Consider the following 13,188-nt stretch of genomic DNA (forward strand, 5'->3'; position numbering starts at 1 on the left):
AGATTCCCTGGCCTCTACCCACACCATCTGTGAAAAGCAAAGCTGTGTCGGTCATTGCCAGTATTGCTAAATTGCCCCAGTTGAGAAGTGCTGGTCTAGAAGCTGATAGATCAGTGACTAAAATGATCTTTTACCTATTTATGAGTAGGAACTTGAATGTATCTTATAAAAATTATTTCCTGAACATGACATACATTTGATACACTTAAACATACAGATCTAGGGTCTAGGTATTTCTTAGGAACACCCCAGTGATGGTAGGTCTTTCTGAAAGTGCCGATATATTGCTATGGCCCAAAGGTTCAAAAACTTTATTGAAGTCCTGGATCCAAATATCTATGTGTGTTGACTAAATAAACAATAGAATGGCATCTTTAAACAAAATATTTAAAGCTTTGTATCCTCAGTCCAATGACAATTTAGAGTCTCCCCAAGAATTAAAAAATGTGTTTCCTATCTTTAGTGAAGTGGAAAATGAAAGAATCACTGGAGAAAATGCAATGACTGGGCCAGTCAGCCCAGCCCAAATAAACACTTTTATTTCCTCTCCTTTTCTAAAACAAACAGAACTCAACCAAAAGTTTATCTTTTCTTCATTTGGAATTCTATTGTGGTGCTCGCATCTCAACAGAAAATGTGAAATGTTAGTGAACAAGCATGCCTTGGTAGGGGAACATAAGGCATTTATTACAAACAAATTCCAGATAATTAGTGGAGGAGATCATGAAATGTTCAGAGGGGGAAAAAGGCTGAATTTCAAACAGAAGGGGGTCTGAACCATTAATGGGTAATCTGCACGACTTTTGTTAATCCCCTGGGGCTTCTGTTACAGGTGGTTCATATTTCTAAGCAGTGAAATATGTGAGATGAATGGAAAATTTCTCCTTAACATTTTCCACTACTCAGCCTTAGCATGAAAAACCATATAGCAGATCAGGCAGCTGGTATATTATAACTTCTATTTCAGAGATACATCACCATCCAGTATTCCCACCCCTTAGTACTAACCAGAGATTTTCCTTTCTACATTTCCCTAGTGTAGAATTTCTTTCGGAGAAAGTATGCAGTTAATCTTTAATATAGACTAGAAATGTTATTTAGGTTTGAAAAGACTGGAGTACTTAAGTCAATGTTCATATTTGTTAGGTCTGAGAAGGAGATTCCATGTTTTAGAAAAAGAGTTTACATGTATTTTACATATGAAATGGCTTAAACCTCTGCCAATAGTTGCAGTAGAGATAAATTAGAAAAATATGGATTGCTTTTCCTATAAATACATCTGAGTTTTAAAAGTCCTGAAGAAGTATGCAGTGAAATGTTTTTAATTTTATTAAAAAATTACAAAAATTAATTTAGATGAGGTAGATTGATGAATATGCAAATACATACAGAATCAAAAACTAAAACAAATCAAAGCAAAAAAAGAAATATTTTGCCTGTCCTTGAACTAGGAAAAGAAAAGTATTACACTGGCACTTTCTTGCATTTAAATTATGCTCATATTTATTCCTATGATCCCCTACCACATTCTCTGATTCTAGTGAAGCTAGAATTTTATTTTATTTTTAAAAGTTTATTAAATGTATTTAAAATTTTTTATTTTATTAAAATTCCACTTTCTTTCTCTGCCTGTGCTGTCTCATTTTCCCTTCCAGAAATCATTTCAGTCTCCCTTCAGCATAACTTGCCCTATACAACCTTCCTGATATGAATTAATCAAAAGCTGTTTGTTGTCAGTTTCTTAGTATACATAGATCTACAGCTTTGCTCCATTATCTGGAGATTTAAAAGAGGTACAGCCTGGGCCCTAAGCCTAGAATCATTAGAGGAGACCTCAAGAAGCTGAGATGCAAATAGGACTTTAAAGATATGGGAGGTATTTTACTAGGAAAGTAAGACTATAAACAGAACCAATGTATCTGTTTCTTAGGTTTTTTCTCCCCTCCCCGCCCCCCTTTTGGTAATATCAATTTCAAGCTTTTTAAGCTTTTTATTAAAAACATAGAAAACATAGTCAAATTCTGCCTGAGTTCTATTGATATGTAATCATGGCAACAGTTTGCTTGTGAACTATTATCTCCATCTGAAATCTCTTTTCTTCTAGTGATTCATTTTCTCCATTGCCACTAAAATTCTTTTCCTGAACGGCACATTGTACTGCATCACTCCTCTGCCTCAAGGATTTCATTGGCTCTCCTTTCCCTACAGAATAGAGTTTAAACTCCTTGCTCGTTATTTGATCCCCACTCACTCTAACAGTCTCATTTCTCTGTACTCAAGGGCAGAGAATATTTGTAGGTCCTAAAATACACTCTGATATTTCACATATCTCTACAATAAAGCTAATGCAGTTCTAAGTATTTTGTGTAGATTAACTTCATTCAATCCTAAAGCAAATACTATTTGCATATAAAGTAAATACTATTATATGCATTTTGTAGAAGTAAGAGAGCTGAAGCACAGAATAATTGACTAACTCAAAGAACGTCACTCAAGACACTGTGTATCAAGTCAGAACCAGGATTCAAATCCAGGTATTCTAGTTCTGAAGTTAGTGCTTTTCCTCTTCCTCCACCTGTATCTTCCTGACATAGTTAAATTCATTCTTGAAGATCTAGATTCATTTCCTTTGTTTCCTTATATTTGATTTGACACCTCCCATTCTAGACTAAGTTTATTATTGTCCTCTGGGCAACTACTGTTCTTTAAATAGTTTTCAAATTTCACAATTATAACACTATAGTATATATATTTATATAAATATATAAATTTAAAATTTATATATATAAATTAAGTATTTATATAAACATATATAAGTATATATATTTGTATAGTATAAATAATTATTTACATGATTCCTCTTAATTCAGATCAAGTTCCAAGTCTTACCTAGTTTGTTTTTTAAACTCAGCATGTAGCACTGTGTTTTTACTTGATGAATAAATGAATAAATAAATGGCTAAATGAGCATTTTTAATTTAGTTAATGTAGGTACATAGCCCTTTGCTGAATTCAAGGCCATTATAAACCTTCTAGAACATCTGGGTGGAGAATGATGGGTGATTTTAAATCTTTTTTTTCTTTTTGCCTAGCTGCATTCAATTTCATTTTTAAAAAATATGATGGATTACTTAATTTTTTAGATTTTGGGAGTCTAAAATAATAATAATAAGTCTTTGGACAATATAAAACATTATCTTGAATTAAGAAAGATGTTAAAGTTTTTTTATTTAAAAAGTATAACTTAATTAAGATGTAGAAAATATTAAAGTGTAAATCAGATATACCAAAGTATTTTAATTTATTTAACAAAGGATACATGAAATATTATGTATGGAAGAGTTTTACTTTTATCTTTTATATTAGACCATCCAGTCAAGAGTGAACTAAAAATGCAGCTGAATTTCCCAGGTAATGACAATTTGGTGGACTTGACTGAGAAAGGTACTAATTTTGAATTATGACACTAACAACTCCAACAATGGTTCCCTGTTTCATCTTGCCCACTGTGGGTGATTGTAGGATAAATAATGTCTGGCTTAAAATGTATACAGCTTCATAGATCAAAGGCAACCCTTTGAACTGCCTCCAGAAACACCCTGGTAGCCAGTACAAGCCGTAGTGCATGGACGTTAATATGATCCATCTGGCTGGGATCCTTAAGGAAGCAAGCTGCCGGTGCATTTTGCAATAGTTGAAATGATCTAGTAGCTTGCACAATAATGTCCAGTGGATCACACTGTTGTAATAGTCTCAAAAACACAAATTATGAGTGAGGCTATTCTGAATAAAAAGGGAAGTCATAGTGCCTATGTAAATCAGTGAAAAAACAGATATTCTAGTGTTTTATTATTACACTAACTTGCAGGTATTACTAGATTTAATGTTAAATCATTGTAATGCATGTTAAATATGTGTTTATGTATCAAAAAATGGTTCAAGTCTAAGAAAAAAGTTGCATTTCTTTCTTGAGCTAAATTTTTGACATTTGGTATTATAGGCAAAAAGTTTTTTTCCAAAGGTAGTTGATATTCATCACAGAAATTTAGCTGTGCAGCTTAAATATTATGACATTTGTAAGTTAATAAAAAATGAATTATTACTCTTATAGTGTATATATCCCCAGAACACTACATGGGTGTTCAGAAATCAGTTAAAAGTAAAATGAAACCCATTTTAGGATTCTAGTTCCTACCTCTCCAAAAAAGAATTTATTTGGGGTTGCATAATATTTTGTTTTCATCATACAGTTGTAAGTTTTTATAAATTAAAAAAGGATATTTTAAAATGGGAACTATAAGTAAGCACTTTAAAATATATATTTGTAATTTTTTGTAGAATTTCCTCAAGTGAAATTTCCCCAACTTTTTCCCCCATCTCTTTACCAAGCTACTAAGAGAATTAGGGAAATTGTCTGGTGAAGAAGAATTTAATACTTAGTACTATTCTTGAATATTTGGATATACAAAATCAATGCTCAAAAACAAGAAAAGGGCAGTGAACTTTACTAATTTCAAAAAAGAAGAGAAAAATTGTCTTTTAAAAATTGTATTTTTTTTTTAAGGTGTGCTGTGCTTAGTCGCTTTATCCTGTCTGCCTCTTAGAGACCCCATGGACTGTAGCCCACCAGGCTTCTCTGTCCATGGCATTCTCCAGGCAAGAAGACTAAAGTGTGTTGCCATGTCCTCCTCCAGGGGATTTTCCCAACCTAGGGATTGAATTCAGCTCTCCCCCATTGCAGGCAGATTCTTTACCATCTGAGCCACTAAGGAAGCCCAAGAATTCTGGAGTGGGTAGCCTATGCCTTCTCCTGGGGATCTGCCTGACCCAGGAATCGAACTGGGTTCTTCTGCATAGCAGGTGAATACTTTTGATGGGAAGTCTCCTTTTCTAAATCCCCATACTTTAAAAGAACTATTGAAGAATAAAGACCTTAGCACAAAAGTGATTCTCAATTAGTTGAGTGGAGAGGGTGAAGTCCATCAGAATTGTCAACCTCCATCAGAATTTTCTCAAACTCTCCAGGCCTTCATTGTGCTCACCACTCATCCTGCATCCCTGAATGATGTGAACAACTGAGATCTCCTAGGAAATTAGACTAAGAAAGAGCCTTCATCTCTGAGGACAGAAAACAAAGGAGAGTTTCTCTTATTGGGTATGTCCTGGGGACCAAAGCAACTTTTCTGGCTTTCATTCTAATGCTTCTTTAGACTGAATTTTTCTCCTTACACCAACTCAAAATCAAATTCCAGTTCTAGGGTTGGATGAAAACACCTCTAAGCCCCTAGCACTGTATGCAGATAAAGATCCTAGAGGGATTAGTGTTTCTCGTTCGGCTGGAATCATGTTTACTGGACAGGAGCCTTTTCCTCCTACTGTTGCTTCTGTCTCGAATGTTGTTATCCCTTTTCTCTCCGTCCTAGTAAATGTCTACTTATTCTTTAAAGCTTTACCTCAATAGACCTCCTTCTGAAATCTTTCCTTACTTTTCAATGCTTAATTTACCACTCCCTCTGTTAGGTTTGTTTAGCTCAAGTGTGGTCAAATTACTTTGTCCCAGTAAACCTCAGGAACAGTTAATGGAATCTTGCTCATTAGCTACTCCGTAGACGAACTCCAACAACTTTAACCAAAGTATCAGATACCTTTTAAATTCCACTTGAGATTCTCTTGGTCTCAGTCACTGGGGCCTTTGGCCACTGGTTCCTTCCCAGTTAGTATTATGATGACTAACTCTGTGTGGACTCCAATCAACTTCAGGTTTCCCTGTGGCTATCAGTATGACAGACGGAGTGCTGCAGGCAGAGTCAGTGCAGCTTGGAGTTCAGGGGAGTTATTGGCTTATGGGGTCACTGACCTTTGGCCAATGAGAGAGAGGCGAGATTGAAAAAATTCACTTTTATCTTTCCCCTGAAGGGACTACCCTATGATATGGTCGTGCATGTGGTCTCTCTGAAGGCAATTCTACAAGATCGCTTAGTGCTGTTTGACAGCAGGCAGGGCCCGCTAGGTCGTGTATGTTTTTGTTCTCTCCTTCTCTGCCTCACTCCTTTCTCCTACGTTCATTCCTGCTTCCCTGGGAAGCCTCCCCAATGAAGTGTTAGCACATAATATTATGCATCAGGCTATGTTTTCCTACTAAATCAAGGCTAAGATAGTGGATGGTGTTGATTAAACACTTACTGGAAACTAGGCAGTGTGCTGAGTGCTTTACTGGGTACAACATGAGTAAGGCACCATGTCTCCCCTTAAAGAAAAAATAATCAGGTGGTGAAGTAGCACAGCCTGACATAAATATATACAAAATCATGATGTAAGACTGTTGTGATTGCCTAGAAAGTTCCAAGGAGAAAGTGATCACCAACTGGCTACTCAGTATCACCTGGGTCTTAATGTAGACTTTCTAAATCATTGCTTTTCCTTCCCTCCCGAGACCTGTGCATTTTAATCCAGACACCTGAAGGTAGAAGGGCCTTTTTCTTTCCCTAACAGCAAAAAAGAAGTTTCCAAAGAGACAGGGAGCAAGAAAGCCTGTCTCTAAGCTTTAAAATTTTGGTGTTTTCCCAGCGTGGATGCTCAATGTGAATGACAGTCTGCTCAGGTTTGGAATTTACCTCAATCCCTGGGTTGGGAAGATCCCCTGGAGGAGGGAAAGGCTACCCACTCCAGTATTCTGGCCTGGAGAATTCCATGGACTGTATAGACCATGAGGTCGCAAAAAGTCGGACAGACTGAGTGACTTTCACTTTCATTGAACACCTGGTCTGTAATGACATCAACCATCCTAGTATCACCTTGGCAAACACTGGTTGCCCAATAAGGCTTCCTCATAGAACCAGGGCAGCCTTGGGATTGCACCCAGAACAACACTGTCTGCTTGTTATTTCAGACCCAGATCGGTCACTGTCTCAATTTTTCACTTGCACTGGGATAGGTGAAAAGCTCCATATTGTCAGCAGGAGAAAAGCAAAACAGCCAATAAAGAAACACAAATATATTGCTTATTCTTCATAGATCAGGAGTTGTGTAAATACAGGGGGAAACTGAAAGAAGGTAAGTTTTACTCCTACCCTCAAATGGCTTTTCCTTTATTTTCCAGATACATCTCAACACTTCTATATAGAAATTCATTTGTGTGCTGTTACTCTCTATTATTTAGCTGTAGACAGCTTTTCTACCATAAGCCCAAGCTATTCTTTTCAAGTGATGTATTTTACAACATGCTTTCCCCTGGCCCTCTTTGGTACTGAATAAAGCAGAGGGGCTTCTAGCTCAGTCATGCAATGATAATGCAGGCAGATTTTCCCCAGAAAAGCCCTTCGTTAGATTACTACCATCTTCCCTAAACATTAAAATATTTAGGCAAGCTGAAGATTGGGAGGGAGAGTTGTAGGGAGTGGGTATACTATAATTTTATTTAGTCTATCCTGAATTTCACATGAGTGAGGTTTAAAGGGAATGGTGAAATCAGAAAATATAAATCTAAGGCTTCTATTTATTAAACAGGAAAGAAATGACATTTCCTGTTTAAAAACAAATGGCTTTGGCTGATAGTTAATCTATATATCTAAGCTAAAATATGAGAAACCACTTCTGTTTCATGCCCTGTCTTGATGTAGGATCCCCTTACTCCTCTGCCCCCTAACTGCCAGCACACTCCACTGGCTGTTGCATCCCTGGGACATTAGAGGAGCAAGGATGCAGGTGAAAAGCAGAGCTCACCTCCCTGGACCATCATCACATGAGATGAAATGTTACCATGACAGTCCATAACACATCTATTTATGGATTGGACTTGTTCTTAAATATTTAAACATTTTTATTTAGAGCACAGAAAATTTTATGATTGGAAATGATTAACAACATCTAGGCCCCTGCATCTGCACCTAGAGAAACTGGAACAGGCTTTTCTGACTGTCACTGGTAAATCATCCTCTGTGTCTCCTCAGTGGGAGCTGCAAACACTATGTCAGAGATCAGAAAGGTTAACCCCACCTGGTCCTGTCTGAAGGAGGAATTGACCTTACTGGTGATGGGTTAGTGAGTGAAGGGGACCCTCACTTCAATAATGTGATTGTAGTCCTGGGCCCTAAGGAAGTTGTTCTCAACTGGCAGCTAAGCTGTGCAAGTCAGACTTGGTCTAGAAAAAGGAGGAAGAGGACAATGATGATGATAATTCAGAGGAGGAGGTAAGGGAAGAGGACCCTGGGAATCAGTCTTGTGCCATGGGGTCAGCACTGTGCTTCTCAGGGTGATTTCTCCTCCGCTGTTCCTGGTGACTGTCAAGGTAAGCATCTTAAGGTTATGCTTCCATTAGAAGATGGGAAGGTATAGTGCAAAGACTCAACCTTGGAGCCTGGAGTGCCTCCAAGCCCCTTGCCATCATCGCCTAACTAAGTCAATTAAATCAAGTCTTTTTATGTCCTTGAACCTCAGTGTTTTGACTCACAAAATGGAAAAATTTAATAGAATCATTGAGATGATCAAATGCTATATTATTTGTAAAAATTATTCATAATTCAGAAAGCGCTGACTACATGTAGCTATAATACTAACATTTTAGGAAGGATTCACATTGATGACTTTAATGCATTTGATAAAAGTACTTTGTGATTATCTCTTGACTCTGCAGAAAAATGCAAACACATTGCCTTTCTGTGATTTGTGACCGAAGAGTCTTGGGGCATTGCACAAGATGAAGAATAATCCTCCATCCTGTGAGATTGGGCCCCTAAGGTAGAAATACATTGGCACTTCTAAATTGCAGCTGATAGGTAAGTACTGGGCAGAGAAACTAATCTCATTTTAGATTTATAGTCCTGTTATAACAATATTATGACTGAAATACCAAAAATTTTGAACATGAAATGTTTATACTTTTAAAATTCTTAATGATCTTTCCTGTATAAAATGGAAAGGATATCAGCTCAAAGAAAAATAACAAAATGTCCAAATAAAAACGTGTGAAATATCTTGTGCAGGTGCAGAGTTCATGATGCTTCCTGTCATTCATCCAAATATTTCTCACCGAGAGATCCTCAATGAATAATGGATGACAGTGAAGAATGGTAGATGACAGTCACAGTTTCCTCACTTCACCCTGGATTGGGAGGAGCTTGAGTTCCTTTTCAAAAGCTTACAGATTAAGAATATAGTATAGGAGATGTTGAAAAGGTAAAACTGACTCCTTTCCTCCAAGCCTTCAGCAGCCTCAAGCAGTTCCAAATTCTTCTATTTTTGTGTTAGAATGGTTTTAAATGTTATCAATAATCTCATTTTATATTGATGATGCTTTCCTGAAGATGTCCTAAGAACATCAAGTAACTCCTTTCCTCGAGAGTTTTTTTCTTGTCTTAACAAAGTTAGTCTGGCCTATTATAGCCAACAACAGTCACCCCCTCTTTGGTGAGGGCTGGAGGACCACCACAAACTTGGAAGGTCTCTTCTGTGGGTATGGACTGGGTCGTGAGGGCAAGCTGGTCTCGTTTGTCTTTGTATGTTCCCTCTGTCTTTTTGGAGCCCATCTTCCACACTTCCAGATCCCGTGGCCACAATACTCTGGCTGTGCGCTCCTTCTTGCCCCTTCTGCCTTCACTCCAGTCTGTCCCTACTACTGCACCCCTCCAACCTGGGCTCTGCACTTGCTTTGACTGTTATTTATACTGCCTCCCACCCTTGTGGGATCTCCCACTCAGTAAACTGAAAAGACAATCATCGCTTTCAGTAATTATTGAAAAAATTATTGTGCATTTTTTTACTGTTGGGCTAGAGAAACGTCCCGAGAAAACTCCTTAATGTGTAGTGAATCTTGCTTGGAAGGACAGCACGTTTGAGAGTTAAGGGAGGTATTAATTTGAGCCTTTGAAATGGCATTGCTTGGGTGAGCATGGAGGGAAGCAGAGCAGAGAACTGGTGGCGAGGGTACGCGCTGGTTGTTGGACTGTGCGTGTTCTGGCCTGTGCCACTCAGCCAGTATTAAAGGAAACCCCTTGGCATGGGAAAGTCTATAAATGAGGAAGGGAAAAAAAAAAAAACAGGTTTAATTTTGGAATTTAATTTTCTATTTGTAGTTCTAGCTATGCTTCTGTTAGGTCCCTACACTTTCTGTCCTTTATTGTGCTCATATTTGCATGAAATGTTTCTTTGGTATCTCTAATTTTCTTGAAGAGATCTCTAGTCTTTCCCATTCTATTGCTTCCCTCTATTTCTTTGCATGATTGCTGAGGAAGGCTTTCTTATCTCTCCTTGTTATTCTTTGGAACTCTGCATTCAGATGGTTATATCTTTCCTATTCTCCTTTGCTTTTATCTTCTCTTCTTTTCTCAGCTGTTTTTAAGGCCTCCTCAGACAACCATTTTGCCTTTTTGCATTTCTTTTCCTTGGGGATGGTTTTGATCGCCACCTCCCATACAGTGTTATGAACCACCATCCATAGTTCTTCAGGCACTCTATCAGATCTAATCCCTTGAATCTATTTCTCACTTACATTGTATAATCATAAGGGATTTGATTTAGGTCATAGCATAATGGTCTAGTGGTTTTCCCTACTTCCTTCAATTTAAGTCTGAATTTTACAATGAGGTGTTCATGATCTTAGCCATAGTCAGCTTTCGGTCTTGTTTTTGCTGACTGTATAGAGCTTCTCCAACCCAGCATTTCTCATGATGTACTCTGCATATAAGTTAAATAAGTTATCCTAATGACTCAGATAACCATGATGGTGTGCTCACTCACCTAGAGCCAGACATCCTGGAATGAGAAGTCAAGTGGGCTTTAGGAACAAAGCTAGTGGAGGTGATGGAATTCCAGCTGAGCTATTTCAAATCCTAAAAGATGATGTGGTTAAAGTGCTGTCCTCAATATGCCAGCAAATTTGGAAAACTCAGCAGTGGCTACAGAACTGGAAATGGTCAGTTTTCATTCCAATCTGAAATAAAGGCAGTGCCAAAGTATGTTCAAACTACTGCACAATTGCACACATTTCACACACTAGCAAAGTAATGCTCAAAATTCCCCAAGCTAGGTTTCAACAATACATGAACCAAGAACTTCCAGATGTTTAAGCCAGATTTAGAAAAGTCAGAGGAATCAGAGATTAAAATGCCAACTTCTGTTGGATCATAGAAAAAGCAAGAGAATTCCAGAAAACCATCTACTTCTGCTTCATTGACTTTGCTAAAGCCTTTGACTGTGTGGATCACAACAAACTGTGGAAAATTCTTAAAGAGATGGAAATACCAGACCACCTTACCTGCCTCTTGAGAAATCTGTATGCAGGCCAAGAAGCAACAGTTAGAACCGCACAGGGAATAATGGACTATTTCCAAATTGGGAAAGGAGGACGTCAAAGATATATGTTGTCGCCCTGATGATTTAAGTTATACGCAGAGTACATCATGCGAAATGCCAGGTTGGATGAAGCACGAGCAGGAATCAAGATTGCTGGGAGAAATAACAATAACCTCAGATGCGCAGATGACATCACTCTTATGGCAGAAAGTGAAGAGGAATTAAAGAGCCTCTTGATGAAAGTGAAAACGGAGAGTGAAAAAGCTGGCTTAAAACTCAACATTCAGGAAAACTAAGATCGTGGCATCTGGTCCCATCACTTCATGGGAAATAGATGGGGAAACAAGGGAAACCATGACAGACTTTTCTTTTCTTGGGCTCCAAAATCACTGCAGATGGTGACTGCAGCCATGAAATTAAAAGACACTTGCTCCTTGGAAGAAAAGCTATGACCAACCTAGACAGCATATTAAAAAGCAGAGACATTACTTTGCTGATAAAAGTCCTTCTAGCCAAAGCTGTGGTTTTTGCAGTAGTCTTGTATGGATTTGAGAGTAGGACCATAAAGAAAGTTGAGTGCTGAAGAACTGATGCTTTTGAACTGTGGTTGTAGAAGACTCTTGAGAGTCCCTTGGACTGCAAGGGGATCCAACCAGTCCATCCTAAAGGAAATCAGTCCTGAATATTCATTGGAAGGATTGATGCTGAAGCTGAAACTCCAATACTTTGGCCACCTGATGTAAAGAACTGACTCATTGGAAAAGACCCTGATGCTGGGAAAGATTGAAGGCAGGTGGAAAAGGGGGCAACAAGGGATGAGATAGTTGGATGGCATCACTGACTTGATGAATATGAGTTTGAGCAAGGTCTGGGAGTTGGTGATGGACAGGGAAGCCTGGCATGCTGCAGGCCATGGGTTGGCAAAGAATTGGACATGACTGAGCAAATGAATTGAACTGAACTGCATTGAACTGAAGTCCTAGCCCATACATGATGTGAGAAACAGTGCTTGATGCAAAGATCCCTGGCTCAGAGGCCAAGAGCTCTTAGAAACCAACCCTCCAGAGAACTGGCTACATTGGCAGGTCTCAAAGGTGCTCCCAAGCCAGCAGCATTGGCATCACAGGGGAGCTGAGAGAAATGTGGGTTCTTGGGTCAAAACTCTGGGGATGGGGCCTAGTAATCTGTGTACTGACCACACTTCCTGGTTAGTCTGGTACGTGCTAAAGTTTAAGAAAAAATGGATGGAGAGGTACAGCCTTGTACTTTGTGTAAGAAGATATGATGAAAATCACAGTTGCACCACAGTTCATACCCATAATAGTTCTAGAAAGATCCTAAGATGGCTATCCTCACTTTCAACTACCTGTGTGACCTGAGGCAACTTAGGTAACTACCCAAATCTCCTTATTTAGCTAAGAAATTAAACTCATGACATAAATGCAGAATTATAAGGAAATGGAGAGTAGTATATCTGAAAAGTAAAGGAAATGTGAGGTAATATATGTGAAAAAACTGCATGCTCAGTTACTCAGTCATATCCAACTCTTGGCAATCCCATGGACTGCAACCAGCCAGACTCCTCTCTCCAAGGGATTCTCTAGGCAAGAATACTAGAGTGGGTTGCTATTTCTTCCTCCAGCGTATCTTCCTGATCCAAGGATTGAACCCCCATCTCCTGCACTGGTAGGCAGATTCTTTCCCACTGACCCACCTGAAAAGTCCATATGAGAAGACTATTTGAAACTCTAAAGCAATATGAAGACATTGGATAAATAATGACTTTCCTTCCCTTTCTCTTTCTTGCCTTCTCCCTCTCTTGTCCTCTTCTCTGTGTCTCCTTTCCTCTCTCCATCCTCCAGTTCATCTTTCCTTTCTCCCTTTCTTCCTTATCTCTGT

General features: G+C 38.5%; 1 long non-coding RNA gene across 4 annotated transcripts in view; it reads left to right on the forward strand.

Moving 5' to 3' along the window:
* Window positions 1-13,188, forward strand: part of LOC122685263 — a 212,356-nt gene that overhangs the window by 158,949 nt on the left and 40,219 nt on the right. For all 4 annotated transcript variants that reach the window (XR_006338313.1, XR_006338314.1, XR_006338312.1 and 1 more), the window contains one exon: window positions 8,633-8,774. This is a non-coding gene — a long non-coding RNA (uncharacterized LOC122685263). The remainder of the gene's footprint in view (window positions 1-8,632; window positions 8,775-13,188) is intronic.

The sequence above is a fragment of the Cervus elaphus genome, chromosome 28 (genome assembly GCF_910594005.1).
Source record: "Cervus elaphus chromosome 28, mCerEla1.1, whole genome shotgun sequence".
NCBI lineage: Eukaryota > Metazoa > Chordata > Mammalia > Artiodactyla > Cervidae > Cervus > Cervus elaphus.